Genomic DNA, 21,181 nt, shown 5'->3' on the forward strand with positions numbered 1-21,181 from the left:
AAATTTTTTTAGAGTTTAAAAGGCTTGATCAATATCTCTTCAAAAAAGGAATACCTCTTTGTTGAGGGAGTTGAGGCATAGAGAAAGATGTGAAGATTGTATCTCCCAAGATAGGTCTCTGAGCTAAAGTTGCGACCAGAAAAGATGAATCAACAAAAGGAGCCTCTTCCCAGATGATTTTAAGATCTAAAGTTAAAAAGAGGACGGTGAAAGATTCTTCCTAGTGTGATTTTAGCTCATGCAAGCATTATCCTGGTCTCTTCTCCCTTCTGGAACAAAAATGACTAATAGTGCAACAAATTAAATTACCATGATCTAGAAAGCAAAAGCTAAGTTAGCAATGCCAAAGATGACAGTTCCTGCAGAAACCAGGTAATGGGTGAAGTGGCACACAAAAGAACAAATAGATTTCTGGGGAGGGAAGTTGGTGCCACCCTATAGGAATTTGAATTCTGATTCTTCAATCAGGAATGTGTGTATTTTTATGGTAGGTTAGAGGATTTCTTCCCAACTTTCATGATCATGTTCTCTACTTCTTTGAATTGGCTTGAACAAATAGATTTCTAGGGAGGGAAGTTGGTGCCACCCTGCACGCATTTGAATTCTGGTTCTTCAATCAAGAATGCATGTATTTCTATGGTAGGTTAGAGGCTTTCTTCCCAACTTTCATGATCCTGTTCTCTGCTTCTTTAAACTAGCTTGGTTTTATAATTTATAATTTATTCTTAGTATTTAGGAATGCCTAATCTCAATTTAACATTAATATTCTTTATTTTTTGTAGCCAACTTATGATTTTTCTACAATTTAATGATAGGCCCAATGCAACCCTCAATAATTAATTAAAAAGAAAAGATAGGTTATCTGATATGTTTTATCAAGAAAGTAACTTTTTAATGAAAAAAATAAACTTTATAATGGCCAAAGTTGTATAAGAAAGCAGGGTATGCTTTGAATCAAGTAGCAAAAATGATTCTCAGAAATAGATTGGCAAACCAAAAGATAAAAGAGCTTTACAAAAATCATGGTTTACTTGGTTGAAAATATGTATTAGGTTAAGGTTTCCACAAAAAAATGATGTAGCCAACAAAAAGCACGAGAATAAAAGAAGGCTTTAGATGAAAACAGGGTCAAATTTGTAATTTCACTGGTTTGGGAGCAAGTTTAGGCAATTTTATTGTGGTCATAAATGAGAACATTGCATTATTTTACTGTTCAAACCAGAAGCTGCAAGATTTTGTTAACAAGACAACTTTTTAATGTGAATTTTTGGCCAGCCAATTCATGATTTATCACATTTTTTCCAAGATCAACATAGTTTGCCTTAAATAACTACAATCAATTTATGATATGTTACAGCTGCACTTGCAACAAGATTATATAAAAATTAAAATCATACCTCAATGAGCAACATAATTGTGGTGTGCTTGAAGCAACAATTATATATCAGTGCAAACAGATACAAGAACAAAAAGGTACACAGCTAGAAATGATTTTACTTACTCAAACTACTATTATTTTTTAAATCTTATCCACACCACATTTGTGCAAAAAAAAACAAAACCAAAGCTGCCATAAACTTACCTTCGATAAAGTTGAATCACTTCATAATATCGGTACTTTACTTCCTCTTCCAACATTTGATCTTTCTACCCCATCCGATCTATCTAGACATGTGAAAGACTTACAAAGTTGACATCAACTTCAAGAATAAAGGATTCCTCAACAATTATTGATAGTTTAACATTACAATTAAGGTGGAAACAAAGTAAATTAATATATTTGAAATTAAAGATGAAATAAAAGGAGGCTATTTAAGAGTTGAGAACTTGAAATATAGTACTTGACAGGGATCAAAAAGATAATATAAAAGACATCAAAGAAGTTTATTTTATAAAAATTCTAATTTACCATGGATATCTATGATCAAGATACCACTAAAGTGTACACACTTCCTTCTATGACCCCATCATGCCAAAATACATCTCCTGTTAATCGGGAAAGTTCTATTGTTGTTGGGTAATGGGCATTTGCATCTACAGGCGAACCCACCAAAAGGAAAAAATGCCCAATTGTCTTTTGGGCATGTCCAAGCCTTCTTTTCTTTGCTTTAATCACCTATGTTAAATCAACATCCTTCAGCATATCTTTGCAATATTTAAACCAACAAATACAATAACACATGTCATTGAAGATTCATATCATGAAACATTCCTCGATTTTTTTCCAAACTATTTGTTAGGTTCTTAATTTCATTTTTAGATTCACCTAGAAACATACACATTTGCTCAAACAATTATGCAACACAAACCTCTTTTGAGCTTAAACTTGTTTGAGAATCTAATGGAGTCTTAAGGATGGTTCTAGTAGATTCTTCATGGAGGACCCAATTTTCAAACTCCATCAATAATACAACTGCAATATCCTATATTAGTGTTTGCATGTGAAATTCTAAAGCTTGCTAGTCTGTAGGTGGGAACATAATTAAATGTTGTTGCTTTTATTCATCCTCCTCAAGCTGCATAGTGAACAAACATAAGTCAATTACTAAACACCTACTTTGGACATCAAAGTACACATAGCTATGAGTTCATCATACTAACTTCAATACAAGATAAGAAAGAAAACATAAAAATTGTCCCAATTCTAAATATGCTAAAAAATGAAAGGACTCTATACTAGAGCCAATACCATTATCTTCTAAGCCTTCATCACCCAAAATCTCTCAGCAAAATCTATTAGCCAATTTTAATATAGCAAAAGTAGTGGTTGGATGGAAGCAAATGTTTTTGTATGCGTGTTATTAACTTAATTGTGTATTTCTCAAAAACACTTATTACAGCATAGGTTAAACATGTTGAGTTTTTCTTTTTGGGAGCACAAAATCTCACCCTCTTGGATCATAAGCCAAAAACTCATGAAAAAATTGTGAATTGACATAACTTAGCCAAAAATTACTCTAAGAAGCTTGCCTATCACTCAAAAAAACTCATAATTCAGAATGAAACTCTCTTTAACCTGCATAATAATATTTGGATTGAAAAATCAAAAACATCAAACTAGGGTATAATCAATTTAGTTGTCAAGATGCAAAAAAATGCAAAAAAAATGAGAGCAAGAGAAGACAAAAATGTAGGTCATGCTCAAGCCTAGAGAAGAGAGAACTTATTAAAAACTAGCATTCAAAATGACAAGCGTTATTAGGAAAAAGTAACAATAAAGGACCATTATTCAACTATTGGTATTGGGGTTATCATATAACCATCGTAAGAAGTAAAGCAAACATCTTCTTCTTCTTTAGCTTTCTTAGTTGTTGATGGGGATGAAGAGAGCAATTTGGGTTTTCTACCATGTCTTTTCCTGGTGTCATTGCCCTGGTGTTGAACTTGTTCTTGTTCATCGCCACCTTCCACCTTAACTCCATCTTCATCTTCATCTTGTAATAGAATTAATTCTCCCCTGGATGTACCGATTAGATTGTCTCTAGTGATACGCACGCCACTGCCCTGATAGCAAGCAACATGGAGTCCTTCGTGCACTCCATCAAATTGAAAATGATTTTTAATTTCAAAGTTAAGCATGTGCTGGTTGAAATTTTGACCAACACGGGCTTAGATTCAAAAAAAATGAAAATTTTCATTTACAATTCAACCAACCTAAACCTTTTTAATTAATGGTCAAAAATTTTGGTCGAAAAATGAGCTCAAATGTAGTAGTGTAAATATGGCCTGGTTAAAGGATTTCAATCACCCTGTTAGAAGTGAGCCTTGTTAGAGGACTTTAGGCCATTCACTTGGAATGCCACCCAATTAAAGGATTTACAAATGACTGTTAGGTAAACCTTAATCCAAAGGATTTACCTTAGAATTATACAATTGTTAGAGAGTAATAGTAGAGCTTTGATCTGATACAACTTACAACTTTTCTTGCAAATTACAAATCTCTGTTCAATCCTCAATTCTGCTTGGCCTTTATACTTTGTAGTTCAGATAGCTTGTTCACTCTTCAAGAATACATCTTCTTAAGCCTTCTTGCTTAGCACACCATTGCAAATTGTTCTCTTAGGTCACTTGATGAAGCAAAACCTTTTCTCCCTTAGGTTCTTGCATCCAAGTCTCTACTATCTTTGCTTAATGACTAGACATTCCTATAAATAGGAAATTAAGATGCTTTGTTGCTTTATTTTCCATTGTCCATTTTAGGGTTTGGATGGATTAGGTAGGATGAAATGTATCTAACCCATATTCCATCTTTCTTCTAAAAACTTCTCCTAGAATCCATTTGAATTCACCTAAAAATGGTTTACCTCAAATTCTGTGCCACTAGCTCATCATCCTTATCTTCCTCCTATTCACAAAATTCAAGAAAATAAACTTGTCAAATTAGATTCAATGAATCTTTGATCTTTTAAATAGTGTAGCAACTCATCATTATCAATCTTCTGATGCTCAGAACATAACATGTTGCTCGACATCAATAGTGTAATCACTCAGCATCAACTAAAGTTTACTGGCAGTCGACATCCATTGAACTTTACTCAACATCCATTGTTTTGCTCGGTATACTCTAGAATTTTCTTTTTCTAGGCTCCAACTAACTTTCTACTTGGCTTGTATTGAGTTTTCTTGGCACCTACTATCCTTTTGGTCAAGCTTGGTAGACAAAATTTGTGTAACTTGTTCTTCTAAAGTTTCTAAGTGTAACCAACCTTTGTAACCTTAAGTGGATTATCAATATATCATGTCATCACTATCTTAAGTGATCCTTGTATTCATTACATAATCATAAATCAACCTTCCTCTAGGTCCTATTGTTACCTCTTATTGATCAAATCCTCTTAATTAATCAACTAAGTGATAGTCCTTGAATCTTATAAGCAATTATCTTACCAACAAATAGCAAGTTTGACATCAGTGACAAAATAATGATTGAAACACATAGTTTTCTTCAACAATCTCCCTCTTTCAATAATCTTTCTCATCAATGATCTTTTCAATTAGATCAACCACTTCAAGACATGTGAAATTAGATATTAGATGGCCCTAACAAAGTCTATCATGCTAGTGTACTTTATATGATCTGTTTGAAAAATTAAAAAAACATATGAAAAATAAGAGGATCATGTAACCCATTGCCACCCCTTAAGATGGAAAAGTAATTTCTTTTTTTAACATCTGAAGGAAGTGATGAAGAAGGATAAAGAAATTTCAATATCAAGATAGTGTCCACAAGCAATACCGAGTCCAAACCAAAGTGATGGAGACACAACCCAAGAACAGAATGCAAACAACAGAAAACGGAAATTATATTAACTGAGAAAATAAGCTAGTACAAACAGTACAGGAAAATAAACTTCAAAACATGCCCTAAGGGCTTACAATAGCATAAATCTAGAGATAATTTCTCCTTATGGTACCTCCTCTCAAACTCCACTCCGAACTGCCTTTTACAATGCCAAAAATCTTCTTAAATAGACCCTGGAGGGTTAAGGACTAGGAGTACATTCTAGAAAGTGCTAGTAGGCATCCACCAACCAAATAGAAGGTTCCAAAAGCGTTGTTAGAAGCCGGTGCAAATCTAGAAGAATCCAGAAATGGTAACCGAACTTTCGGGAGGCATAACTTTTGAACCGTAACTTCGATTGATGAACCGTTTACATTTTCGAAAAGCTCTCAAAGAGCTCTATAGCCCTATGGAAAACCTTTACTCGTCCCCCATTTTTTGGCCCTTTTTGAGGTCATTTAATGCCCCTAACCTGACTTTGTAGCATTCTTAGGAGGTCTCCAAAACCTAAAAACTGCAATAACTTTCAAACCGTGGGGCCTTTTGACCTGATTCTTTTTCTGGAATGCTCTAAATCACAATTACATTCATCTGGACAATTCACACCTTCTAGGTCACCACAATGATGGCCAAATTGCATGCTCCTATTTTTTCAAGATTTTCAAACACACTGATAGTGCATCTGTGAGAGTTGGAACCTTTATTTGACCCAAATGGGTATCCAAAAATGTAAAGACATGAAACAGAAACTAAGTCTAAGTACATTTTTTGGGTGACACAAGATTGCCCTAATACCTCTGGATGCTCTTGCATCATAAAGAGGTCACAACTCCTATAAGGCCATGGAAGGGTAGAATACAAAAGACACCAACAAGAAGTGAAAAAGTGAATCCTTGAAAAATATAATAAACTATTATGAGGATCCAAGCTAAGTTATCTATCTACCATGAAAACCCAATTGTAAATAATATAAGATCAGATATCACATGATAAACAAATAACACGCAACCAAAGGAAATAGTAGATCCATTAGAAAATGAGAAAGATAGATATGATTCCCTTGCCCCCCAAGTATAGGAAAAATAGAGGAGAGGACCTATTATGCTACTCACAAAGAGAACCATGTATGAAAATGAGCCCCCAAAAGGAAGGCTTAATAATGTCACATGGTATGGAGCAACATAATAGGGACTTAGATGTTATTTAAAGACATAGGGATTATAATAGATCTCATCATGAAGAGAGATATGAATAATATTTTATTAATGAGTTGTTAAATCTTGTAATGCAAAGCTTGAAAATCATTATTAGAGTGATCATGATAATGGTGATGCATGCAAAATAAAATATTCATAATTTTTTTACTATTTTCTCTCTACATTTAGGCCTAGTAATCACCTTAGTGTGAAGGATTTTAGTTAAAATTATTTCTTGATTAATATGAGAAGATATGTGAGAAGATGTGAATAAATATTGAAATTCAACAATTTTTATGTATATCCTAAATTATAATTGACAATTGTGTGAAAAGAGTGCTTATGCCCCCCATAGTCTGAGGGCATAGGATTTTTATTTTGTTGTATACCAAAGTCATTAGCAGTGAATCTGTGATAAACAAGACTAAACCAAGAATGCATATCACAAGGTTTGATAGATTCAATATGCGAGAAAGTAGCAACAAAGTTGTTAGAAAGAGGAGTATTTTTAGATTTCATGAATGAAAGGTCATTAACTATATACTTGCAAATAAAAATTGGATTGAAATGTAATGTATCCCAATCATATTCTAAAATGACATTTATAGGAGGAGGATCATCATAAGATTGTTGAGCTTATCTTTCCTCTATGTTTAGACAACTATTTGGGTTAGTATCTACATGAAGAATTTACATCATGCTATTGTAGATAAAATTGACTTCTTGATGAAGAGTTGAAGGAATATCATGCATAACATGTAACCAAGATCTACTGAAAAGAAGGTTGTAACTAAGAGGTCCAAGTATAACATGAATATGAGTATTCAAAATAATTAGACCTACTTTCATAGGTAAAGTGATGGTGCCTAAATTTTTCTTTGAAACTTTGGCAAATCCACAAATAAGATTATTTCCATGTTTTATATGTGAAAGATTAATTTTATTTTCTTTGAACATATTCATCTTTCAAAAATTAAGAGCAGACCCATTAACAATCAAGGTTTTATGAATGAGGTTACCAATTATAAGGATAGATACCATGGGAGCATCACATCAATCTTGGATCTCTTTAGGAGGAATATAATAGTGAGTAAATACAAGTTGAGGTGGGACACATGTACCATTCATGCATTGTTAAAAAGTATTGATGTTATCTTGACTAGGAGTTAAAATTGGAATAGTTTGTAAATATTTTTCAAGGCTTCATGATATGTTGGAGATTTTTGAAGAATTTTCCATACATAAATATTGGTAGGGGTATTATGTAATTGCAATACTATGTTATAATCCATCATAAGATTTTGAGAAAGATGAGGCAGAGGAGGAAGAATGGGTTGAGAAAGTGGAAGATAAGTAGTAGGCTAAGGATTATTCATTGTATGATAGATTTGAGTATGATAATCATTAGAATCACTATGTTGTTGGAAATTTACAATTGGAATAGTTGTTGTTTTTTCATTGATGTCAAATCTACTGATAAGACATATTGCTACCTGATCTAAATGTCATGTCTATTGTATTAATGAAAATGATTTGAGAGAATTTCTTATAACAATAGCATCTAGAGGAAAGGTTGAGTTATGGAAAGGAAGCTACAATGGACATTTGATTAGTTAGAATTTTATATGACAGTGATTATTTTGTAAAGCTAGGCTGAGCAATAGAGTAAAAGATTAAGGAATGACGAGTGATGATAGTGTTAACCAAGCCATAGTAAGTGCCAAGAAAATCTAGTGTTAACGAAGTATCAATATCGACTGAACAAGATAGTTGATGCCGAACCCAAAATTTTATAGCAAATGAGTGATTCAATAATGACTAAGTGTCAAAACTTAGTGATTTCTAAGTAACACTATTTTGAATGAGCTTGAGAAAATCATGATTTCTAGCAGACTTAGTTAATTTATTGGGATATGTAAATTGTGTTGATGATAAGATTGATAAGTTGGATCATTAATTTTAAGGAGAGGATTAGGTATAATACCGATGATCTAATTTGATGGATGGAAAGATTGTAGAAAATAAGGAAGATGAATAGACACAATGAACCTAATGAGCCAGATTGTAAACCTTAAGATCTATAGTGGTCATGGAAAATGACAAAATAAGAATTACATATTTAATGAATTATAGAGACAAACTTGGAGATTATGCACATAGAGAAAGGTGGAACAAAGGCACACAAGGGTGAACACAAGTGTGTAAGAGTGAAAGTGAAGATAAAGGAGATTGCTTGCATAGATGCTATTGATATTGATAAGTGAATCAGAGAAGATGGTTTAAGTTTTGTTGAAAGGAGAGGATTGATTGTTTGAAGAGTTTTTAGGTGAATCAAGAATACAGTTGACATTGGGGTGCTTATTAGTGAATCAACACATGAACCAAATAGTGATTTGAACCTACAAAGTAAGTTATAATCATACAGATTAAAAACCTACTATTTTCTTTTGAATCATTGTAAATATTTTGTATTGAAATCTTTTTAACATAGGTTTACTTAAAAATCATTTGAAGGACTTAACAATCTATGTAAATCCTTTAACAAGGTGACATTCTAAATGGAATGATCAAATTCCTCTAACAAGGCCACTCCTTAAAAGGTGATTAAATGCTTTAACAAGATCAATTTTAATAATGTGTATTGTAACCTTTAACAGGTTTGGATCCTAATAGAGCTCACTTTGAAAGAGTGAAAAAGTGGTGACATGTTTCTAGTGGTTTTTCTCAAATTGGGTTTCCATGTAAAATCTTAGTTTCAAATTTGTGTTGAATGCATTATATTTTTTAAATTTGATAAAGTTTACATTAAAAAAAGTATGTTATGTTTAGGACAGTGATTTTCTTTATTTGTACAGAAGAGACCAAGCAACAAAAGGATAAGTGGAATAGATGTTTTGATGTTAATTGTTCAAATGGTACTTATGCACCTTGAGTAACTAATTCAACCCTCTCTCAGTTATTATAAACATTTCTAACAATTAGTATTAGACTTGAGTGCTTACAAAGAAACTTTTGAAGCTAATTAAAGCTAAAGATCATGACTCACAAAAGAGAGGCACTAAAGCTAAATAAGGAGAACTTTCCTACATGGAAAACCTTGATAAGGTTTCATATATCCAATATCAGTGATGCAACTATCAACTTTGTGAATAATGAGTATGTAAATATATAACATGTACCAAAGCTAAAGATCATGACATGAGAATTATGGAAGGTGAGAATATAGTGCAATACTGCACAAAGTCAAAGAGGTTGTCAATGCTATTCAAGGTGCAAGTGGAGAAATTAAAGATGCACTAGTACATTTGGGTTGCATTTTCAACCTAAATTTTTGACAGAAGGTTAATTTGGCTTTACAAATTCATTTTAAAAAAAAATGATCCTGATAACATCAAAATTTTCATGAAAGATAATTTTATTATCAAAATTTTAATGAAAGTTAAGGTTATCTTCAAAATTTTGACATTGTTAGGGATATAAACACAAAAACAAAAGTGAAACTTCATTTATTCACGTGGCAAAGTGCAGGTGGAAGGCTTTAGAGACATGATGAAGATATTTTTAGCATCATTCAAGGTAAGGTTTTATGGATTAACTTTCATTCTTGTCCTCTTCTATTTGGAACTCTCCCTTCAAACTTTCCTTTGATGCCAACAAGATGGTGATATGATCAATAACCCTTTTTCCACAATCTGTTGCTTGCAATGATTCAAAGAAAGAATAAGAACACTATAAAACACTAAGTTTCTTACAAATGTTACCAATGATAGGTAAACACAAGTTCAAATCCTAGTGGAAGAAGAAACCAAGCATTACAAAGAAAAAGTAGCTAAAATTTCCAGTAGATACATTACCACAATCATTGTTTTGGAACTTTCTTTCAGTCCAATAGGAGGAAAGGGAAGTTGCCCAACTAAAAATGGCCCAGTGGAAATTTCCTCTACTCTGTTGTCTTTTTTACAACAATTGTACCAATTTTCATTGTAAACACTAGGCTCCTCTTGTTTTGAACCAAAGCTCTATGTTGATTTTCCTCTTCACTATAATTTTTCTATTGCTATAGAGGCTTTCTTAGCCTTGCCTCAACCCATACCAAAAAAACCCTATGATTTTCTTAGAAAGTATTAAATTGGATAGGTAGGAGATTATGTGTGTGTTCATTCTCAATCATATTTTTGTTGGAAATATTCAAGATATAACAGGTTACTGGTTAGAGGATTTACAAGATGATTCACCTGTTAGGATGAACCAATTAGATCTATATATGACTTGATTAGATCTTTTACAATTGATCACCTCTTGTGATTGATGAAGTCTTTGCTACACCTTGTAGACCTTGCTAATATATTGTTCTGCTGCTATATTCGCATCACACATCCTTTCATTGTTATTATTATTATTATTGTCTCCTTTTTACAAAATGTAAAGAATTATTTATACCATTCCAGTAATAATAGATGCAAGGTCGGTTGAACACAAGTAAACAAAATACAACTGAGTCGGCCAAATGGTAAAATAAACTTGGGTTCTTCAGATAGACATGATGACCTTCTGATACACGGCAACCACCACGTTACATGGCATCGTCATGCACTAGGTAGAGGTAGGGGCGCGGTTCATACTAGTCATACAACGTTGCCTAGAACTTGGTAACCATTGGTGACTCGGTAGATATAGTGTCACTCGGCAGAAACTAACTTCTTTGCTTACCGACTGAGCTCAATTAACGTTGAGTCCTTCTTTACTCGGTTAATACTACTTCCGTCTTCACTCGATTAATACTACACTCGGTTAACACTGCTTCCGTCTTCACTCGGTTAACACTAAGTTCTTAATTAACCGACTGAACTCAGTTAATACTGAGTTCTATGTTAACCGACTGAACTCGGTTAATACTAAGTCTATCTGCTCGGTTTGAACTGTTGTCACCGATGCTCGGTTTGAACTGAGTCTTCAACACTCGGTTTGAACTGTGTCTTCGATGCTCAGTTTGGACTATGAGATGTCACTAATGGCAAATAAATTTATGCCAACAATCTCCCCCTTTGGCATTAGTGACAAAAACAATTATGAATCAAAGTTTATGTACAAAAATTGACATACAGTTCAAAAGTTTTCAAAAATGAAAATCTTATTAGATGTGTCTACATATATGTCTCCCCCATATAATATGCACAGTATTTACAAGTCAATACATATGTCTTTGCACAGTTAGCTCTTGAAGTTCTATCTCCCCCTTTTTGACAATAATGCCAAAAAATTTACACAGAGATTCCAAAATGAGAGATAAATCCTGAATGTACCTTGAGAATAAGAGCCAAAGTCTTATCCCAATTTTCTTACAAAATTTTGTTGGCGGAGAGTGCTATTTGAATTTCTACAGAAAGTTCAACCATATGATCTGCAATTGAGAAGTTGTTGTCATGGATCAATGTTTTGGAATGGGCAATATGCTTCTGCATTGTATCCATGATAGGAAGAATCATATTCTGGATATCAATCAAAGTAGACCTAATTCTTGCTTCCTCTCTCAGCAATTCTGCCTGTTTCTCTGACAAAAATCTTATTTTATGATGATGGGATGAACTTGCACTATGGTCAGATTGCAGCATTTGGGCACTGACCTTCATGTCCTCATCAATTTTATTCAACTTTTCTTTGATTTCTTTGGTATACTCAGTAACATCACAAAGTTTGCCAAAAAGTGAAGTTACATTATTAAAAGAATTCTCAAAATTACTCAGAATTGTAGACAATTCTACCTGTTTTAATGCAATATGTTGAGCAATGTGCTCAAGCACCTTATTGTCAAATTTCTTCTCTGCCTTTTCAATCAATTTTTCTTGGCCGGAGGTATCCTCATTGAATTTATATACAACCTCTTCCAATTGAATCAAAATGTGTTGAGTAGAATCTACTTCAACACCTATAGCCTCTGTTATTATATTTTTAGCACTTTCAATAATGCTATATTCCTGGTCTCTTTCATGCCTGAGCTATTTTTGCCTAGCCTTCTGCTCTAATAGCTGATTGAGCATTCTCATTTCATCAACAAATGCTGTATCTAGATCTATTTTAGGAATGACAATGTCCTTATCCAAGTCAATTTCCTCATCCATTGTCTTGCTGGAAAACATGTATCTTTTTGCTTTTCCTGCAAAGACTTCACCTTGACCCTTGGAAATTGAGATTATAGTTGATGAGGCAGGGCTGGCTGACAAAACTGGAATAGGACTAAGTAGAGGAAGACTGAGAGATGTGCTAATAGTATCAAAAATTGATGTTACTCCCAAAATTGCTATACAGGATGGAGTGGGAGAACTAATAGTTGCCAAAATTGGAGTAGGAGAAGTCAAAATTGTAGTACCTGTAGGTACACTTACTATACACTCTGTAGTAGAAGTTGATGTGCTTGATGATCTTACTGCTGTGACTGAGGAAGACTCGGTCAATGAAGGTGGCTGCAGCTCAGTTGATGAAGTGGTTGACACTTGCATAGATGGTACCCAGAGCTGAGAGGAGATAGGTGAAGATTGATCAATTGATGAGGTCAATGAGCTCACAATCTCACCAGTAGAAGCTATAACTATTTTAGGTGGAGAGTGTGGAAGAGATGCAATGACTTTAGCTACAATTTTTACTGGATCTTCTTCCTCTTTGTCTTGTTCATCTTCTTCTTCCTCCATTTCTCTTTCAGCTTCTTCTTCCTCAATTTCTTTTCTAGCTTCTTCTTCAACTTCTAACATTATTGAATGGAGATCCCCTAGAATATCTTCAATATCATCATCATCATCATCATCATCACTATTGTCAATGTCCTTGATTTCAACAGTATCATCACTAGATTTGTGTAGATGATAGATTTTTTTCCACATGTTTGTTGCATCATTTACCACATGCTCAATATCTTTGACAAGTATCAAATAGGTGTGGAATCTAATCATCATGTTACCTTCGTGGTCTTTTAGTGATGTCTTCACTTCAGCATCAGTGAGACTTGGCAGGAGATTCCTTAGGGTCTGCTCATAGATGTCTTTGACAGTCTTGGTTGCAACTTCCCATCTTGATTGCAACCTCTCCAATAGTTCTTTGGAGATCTGAGAGGCTATCTGATCCAGTGAGCATTTCCATTTACCCATCTTGTTCAGTACCAGTTCCTCAATCTGCATCTTTTCCTGTTCTGTTCTGGTTTCAAACTTCAATGCTTTGAAGTTTGTGAAGCTAGCACCTGCTTCTAATTGCTTCAATCTTGCCTCAAATGTGAGTGGAGGCTTAACGAGTACAGGTTCCTTCTTCCCCTGTCTTGTTTTCCTGGAGAAAACTACAGAAGTTTCCCTTTTAGGTTTGGTGATGATCACCTTACCTTTCTTTCATTGAGGCTCTTTTTCTTTTTCTGACTCAGTTTCCTCTTCTTCTTCATCATCTTCTCCTTTGCCTTCTGTTATCATAAGAGAACCAACTTCTATTTTTAGTTGGGCTACCCTTCTCTTTCCCTTGCTAATGGCCTGAGGGATTTTAATTTGAAGCTCAATTATGGCCTTAGCTTGATCATATGTTCCAAAAACTGGTTGCCTTGGGTCTATTGGTTCATTCACCAGTGCTTCTATGATGTCCCTAGTTTTATCAATATTTACCTCATAGGGAAGAGGTTTCACCCATGCTACCCGAGGCCTAACTGCCTGTATGTATACCTTGTCACAGTCTACCATGAAGCATACTTCTTCCTTGTATTCTTCAACAAGTTTGGGTGGAATTTGGAACCTATGGTTCATTCTTTCCTTAAAATCTTCAAAATAGTTATCCAAAACACTGTCAAAATTTTTGCCTAATTCTACAATGAACTCATTTATCTGATAAAGAATTGGAATATCTTTATTCCATACTAGTGACCCCTTTGATGGAAAAGACTTTTGAATATAGAAAAATAAACAAATCAAAAGCAAACCAAATTTGCAGGGATTGTTTTTGGAGGTTCTTATGCTTTCTATATTTTTATTGAATTGGGACAAAAGCAATTCCGATAAATCAAATTCTACATTCTTCTTTACTATTTTGTAGGCCAAATCCACAGCTTCACAGGATACACTATTTGGACAGCTTGAACTGTAGATTTTGTGAGCAATGACATGAATACCAAATCTCAATTCAACGTCAGCTACTGTACTGAGCTTAAGTCCCCTACCATCCCATTCTGCTTGGGTTAGTCTCTGCAATTCTTCCTGACCTAGGGTTTTGGTAGTCTTGGCTTTGCTCAACATAGGGAGTCCAGTAATTTTGCTAATCATTTTCTTTGTGATGGGCACTGGTTGCTCTAACCAAAATTGGCTATTGTGAACCCGACTGAGTACATACCTAACCCATTTTACATGAAATTTCCTTGGAAAGTGCAAAATGTGGGTTAACCCTTTTGTTTCAAGATATTTATGTTTGGGTTTCAGGTTTCCATTTATGCTCATTTCACCTAGGGCATTATCAATTTCTAGGTTTCCAAGTTCTTGAATGGAGCATTTGAAATGAGAGCGGATATCATTAATAAGAAGTACCTTTCTAGGGATTTGAGATTGAGCACCGTTAGGGTCCAGTGATTCTACAATAGCTGGTGCCAATTTGAAGTTCGGCGCCTTCCATTCTTCTCCTTTAACCATCATTTATGAACCTTCCTTGGTCTTGGATCTGCCACTTTCGGATGCCATTGCTACTCGGTAGGTGTAGAAGAATTCTGAACTGATTCTTTCTCCCTTTTGAAAAATTCGCTCGAGAATGTTTTAAGCTCGCTCTGAAATCGCAAAAGATAACTTAGCTCTTTGTTCGCAGTAAAAATTAAGATCAAATTTTGCCCCTTTTGATAACAAATTTTCCATAAATGTTTTGGTACAATGGTAGATGAAATGATAGGTTTTCATCCACTAGCTTGGTAGATATTATCAACTCGGCGATCGAATGAAAATATTGAAGTACCGACCTAACTCGGTAACTGCTACTCGGTTAATGAAGCTTTGTTACAACCGACCAAACTCGGTAAAGTGTTGAACAGACCTGGAATCAAAGTGTATCTGAAATACTAATTTGATCATTCTTCTTCCTTTGGAGCTGCTTAGGATAAATCTTGGAGGATGCAGTTCCAATATTTCTTATATGAATATTAATTGGAAATGGTGGAGTCACCCATTTCTTGAGTGACATTTCTATCTGACTTATCTTGCTCGGTAGATTTTGGAATCCATTGCTATTTCATTTTCTTTCAAATGTTTTCTGCTTTGATTTTCTTCTCATCTTCAATTCTTTTGATATTCATGCAATTTTTAGCTATATGACCAAGTTTTGTACATGTATAGCACCTTACAGTAGTGTCCTTCTTCCTTAGGTGATGTCTAGCACAATTTATGCCAGTATGTCCATATTCTCCACAATAGTGACATCTGCACCAGGTGTTGTAGTCCCATCCGAATATAGCTTTGAAAAGTTGTTCAGCTGGATTGAATTATTTGGATTTGCACTGGAATGCCTTATGACCATGCTTTTTGCATTTGTGACAATTGCCCTCAAATTTTGGTTTTTCTTTACACTCATTTGCCTTGTGACCATGCTGATTGCAGTTGAAGCATTTACCATTGAATTTTGCTTTCCCATTGCTCCAGTATTTGTTTGATGTATGACCTAACTTGCCACAGTGATTACAAGTGAGTCTTTTATTCCTTTGTTCACCTTGTTTGGAGGATTCACGAGCTTCCTTGTATCCAAGACCAGCTTTGCCTGTTTGTCTGTGAAGATTCTGCTCATTTAATTGATTCACATCTGCCTGAGATTTCATCATCCTTTCATTGACTTGCCTTTCAGAGATTAGCTCATTTTCCAAGCTTTCATTGATTTTTCTCTCAGATCTTAAGTCACTCTGTAGACTTTCATTGATTTTCTTTTCAGTGTTTAAATCATTCCTTATTCTTTCATTTTGTGCTCTGAGAATCCTAATTTCTTCATTTGTATTGGCAAGTTGGTCTATAAGATCATCATGCTGATGAGATTGATTGTAGATTTCATGACTTCTATCTTCCAGTTCTTCTTGTGCTTTGTTTCTTTGATCGAAAACTTCACATAGCCTAATTGACTGTATTTCTTGTTCTCTCTTAAGCTTTCTTACCTCTTCTTGCAGAGATCCATTCTTTTCTAGAAGTTCTTTGATTGCTTTATCAGCTTCTTCTGAATTTCTTGATGGTAACAGATCTTCAATCATTTCTTCAACATAAAGATAGTCATTCATTTGTTTTGCAAGTTCCTTTCTTCCTTTTAGGGATTGAGAAAGATGTTCCTTTTCTTCTTTGATTGAACCATGGCCATTTCTAGATCTAACTTTTCATTTTCTATAACTTTCTCCAGTCTGAATATCTCCATTGACTTTGATCTTTGCTCAAGCTGTCAAGCTTTGTCCTGAGAACCAAAAAGGCTCTGATACCAATTGTTGGAAATATTCAAGATATAACAAGTTACTGGTTAGAGGATTTACAAGATGATTCACCTGTTAGGATGAACCAATCAGATCTATATATGACTTGATTAGATATTTTACAATTGATCACCTCTTGTGATTGATGAAGTCTTTGCTACACCTTGTAGACCTTGCTAATATACTGTTATGCTGCTATATTCGCATCACACATCCTTTCATTGTTATTATTATTATTGTTGTCTCCTTTTTACAAAATGTAAAGCATTATTTATAACATTCCAGTAATAATAGATGCAAGGTCAGTTGAACACAAGTAAACAAAATACAACTGAGTTGGCCAAATGGTAAAATAAACTCGAGTTCTTCAGACAGACATGATGACCTTCTGATACACAACAACCACCATGTTACACAGCATCGTCATGCACTAGGTAGAGGTAGGGGCGCAGTTCATACTAGTCATACAACGTTTCCTAGAACTCGGTAACCATTGGTGACTCAGTAGATATAGTGTCCCTCGGTAGAAACTAACTTCTTTTCTTATCGACTGAGCTCGATTAACGTTGAGTCCTTCTTTACTCAGTTAATACTACTTCCGTCTTCACTCAGTTAATACTACACTCGGTTAACACTGCTTCCGTCTTCACTCGGTTAACACTAAGTTCTTAATTAACCGATTGAACTCGGTTAATACTGAGTTCTATGTTAACCAACTGAACTCGATTAATACTGAGTCTATCTGCTCGGTTTGAACTGTTGTCACCGACGCTCGGTTTGAACTGTGTCTTCGATGCTCGGTTTGGATTGTGAGAAAAGTGTTGTCACTAATGGCAAATAACTTTATGCCAACAATTTTATCTTACACATGGATAGATTTTTAATAGGCATTAAAAACTAGGAGGTAAGAAAATGGGCTTTGCAGGTGCATTCCCTTTGGAATGTACTAAGTAGGATAATTAATAAAAGTGTACGCAAAGAGCCTGATGTCCATACCCTTCTATAATTACCACAAGCTTTTATTATCCCTGGCTCATGCTTTAAAGAATTTTATTACTGAGATAGTTACTGGATAATAAGGTATTTCTAAGATTTTTATGCTTTTATCATCTATAATGTATAAGAGTTAATATTATATCCATAAATTGATAATCATTCATAACTACATTTTATAAAAATAGTTTCTTGACAACCCTTGTGATTTAGTATTTTCTTTCATTTAGTTAGTTGGTAGACTATCACACCCCTGAATATCTTTTATTTTGTAATTTGATAAAATTGCACATCCTCAATGAATTAGCAAGTTGATTAATCTTGACTTTCACAACTAACTATTAAGTTGATAAAAACTTTCAACCATAATTGTTTAATGGTTATTCACAACAAGCACACACTATTAAATTAATATTAAGTAAACCTTTCCATCCTCAAAATTCTAAACAATAAAATTAAATATATTGCTAAAGCCCAAACCATTGGAAGTGTAGTAGCAAGCTTAGAACATTGTTAAGGCCATGAAGCTCTTTAGCTTTTTTTCTGGGGCTTACTAACATGCCATAACTCCATCTATGATCTATTAGACTAGTATGTATCTAGTAAATTGAAAATTATTGAATATGGTCTACCAAACCAATAGGTGGCTAGAAAATTGACAATTAGGAATGGCACATGATTTTATGAGATTATGCAAATTTGGAGTTATCTTAGAAGACAAAAGTTTCTCTAAACAAGTTCAATGTATGTTGTGTCAGAATACCCACCAATTAAAATATGAATGGAAGATCTTCTAGCAAGTTGTCAGTCCTCTTATGGGTTTGGTTACATGTGTAGGGACTGGTATAGTGGTTCACTAATAGTTTTGTCCCATGTTCCATAGGGTCATGGTTGTACAAATATTCATAAATATTCTAGCCATGTAAACAAAATTAATCATAGTATTCACTAAATAAACAAATTCAACCAAAAAAATTGAAGGATGAAAATCCTATTCTATGAGCCAAAAAATTAAAATGGTTTATAAAGTTATATCTTCTAGGAAATATAGGATAATAGATAGTAGGATAATAAAGGAAATTTTGTTACACTAATGCTTCATCTCCATCTAAAAAAATAGCTAATCCTTGTAACCTTAGCAACAAATAAATAAATTATGGCTAGTTATGATAAGTATCACTCCCTTCCTCATAATATACAAGACATGCTTTCATTCAAACAATTTTTGGGTATCAAATCAAATGTAAAAATTAAACAAAAATCTAAATATAGTAATGAATCATTGGGATAAGTGAAGAATTAATTGTGCAAGAATAAGGAAATGAAAAGGGTCGCTTGTTTGCAAATTGTGAACTACAACTCATCAAAATCAATGTAAAAATCAATCATCATGTGGTTTCCCTAAAGAAGAAAAAAAACCTTGGATCGGGAGGACGCACACAGTACACCATTGAGACTTCATTTTGATCACAAAATGGATCAAATTACAATCATGTCCTAACCCATTATAGATGTTGAAAACATGTAACCAAGGTATGACATTTATTCTAATTTTTGTAAAAACAATTTTGATCATGAGGTAGCATCCATTTCACATGAACTCAATAACATGGTCGAGTCTTTTTCTATTTGTACTCAAGTTGATAGTGGTTTACATGAGATATATATTATGGACTCACATCATAGAGGTCATGATTTTGTTCATCACCTTTTCGAAGATGTTAAAAAGACACAAGATATGTGTATGCATGGTCACAAAAAGCTAAGGTCAAACTATTTATTGCCCAAGTAAGAAAACACTTACAAGAGGTCCAAGAAGGCCAATTTTACATGTTTTCATTTTTTATTGTTATGTAAGGAATCTATCATTATAACTAATGCATTTTTCAAATCATCCTTTCATAAGAATTTTGACTATAGGGAACTATATTTCTTTTCAAGCTAACATCTTAAAACATCTTAGGTGGCTTCATATCTTGCACTATCTCTACTTACTTTCCCTCAAACTAGGTACTATAAGCATATGGTTGTTCTGAAAATAAAAAGTAAAAAATTCTCTCCATCCTATACCCCTTCTACACAAGAAAAAGTAAGGTTTTCCATTGTGGGGATTAGGAAGGAGACTCTATTTCAATCAAAACCCTAAGCACAAATTAGGATAACCAGTAGACACAAAATAAATCAAAAGTACTTCAAGCTTAACCTAAAAACTTCAAACTAATTAGCACATTTTCTAGGAATAAAAAACACAACTTTTCATTATATAAGCATGTAGGTACTATAAAACTACAAGGGGGTTTTAAAATTGTACTTGTTGTCTGCACATATTTTCCCACCAAAATTTCTTTCCTATTGATTCAAATCCATACATATCAACTCCAACCCTTTCCTAGGTTGAAGAAAATTCATTTATAGGATATATCTCTTGACCTTACATTTTCATTCCTACTTGTTTGATCAAAACAAAACTCTGACCATTAACCTTCCAAATTTGCAAATCAAGTTGCTCAGCAATAATATTTGTTGCATGAAAACTTTTTTTTTCAATTTTTGCAAATTTTCCATATTTCTAATCAAATGCCTTCTGTGGTGATAAAATTGCATATGCAGATGTATATATGTATGTATGTATGTATGTATTTGTATATATGTACGTATGTATATGTATGTATGTATATACATATGTGTATGTATATATGTGTATATATTTGTATGTGTGTATGTATGTATGTATATAAATAGAGAGATCTTGGCACATTAGAGAGATTGGGACATGGGAGAGCATTTGAGTTGTGAACATAAAATTGGGAATGATTTATGTCATGTTTAAAAAATAAATCTAAAATCAACGTCACATTGTGTTGTAACTCTGGCATATATGTTTGAAGTGGTTCCAAATAATAAAACAATGACATCACCTCTAAACCGTGAAAAGGATGGTGAAGTGGTTCAAATAATAAAATAATGACATTACCTCTAATCCAAATAATAAAACAATAAAACTCAATCAACCCATGCTAAGTGACGATCCATAACCTAGTTTAATTATTCTAGTTGCTAATTAGCTAGGTTGATTACAAATTTCTCTAGAACTATCATCAGATTAGGTACAATAAAATGAACAATTAGTTGTTCCCAGCTAGCATTAACTTGACAGGTCTATTTAGACCCATTGATTATTTCCACAAGATTTTAAACATAACTATATAAGGAGTGAGTTAGGACGTATATAGGTTAAGCTTATATTAATTGTAAACTATAACACAAAGG

At 33.7% G+C, this 21,181-nt stretch overlaps 1 pseudogene; it reads left to right on the top strand.

Annotated features, from left to right (window-relative positions):
- Positions 1-340: 340 nt before the first annotated feature.
- Positions 341-21,181, top strand: part of LOC149533082 (cullin-1-like) — a 68,188-nt pseudogene continuing 47,347 nt past the window's right edge.

Source organism: Cupressus sempervirens, chromosome 10 (assembly GCF_028749045.1).
Source record: "Cupressus sempervirens isolate cs-2001-9-10 chromosome 10, ASM2874904v1, whole genome shotgun sequence".
NCBI lineage: Eukaryota > Viridiplantae > Streptophyta > Pinopsida > Cupressales > Cupressaceae > Cupressus > Cupressus sempervirens.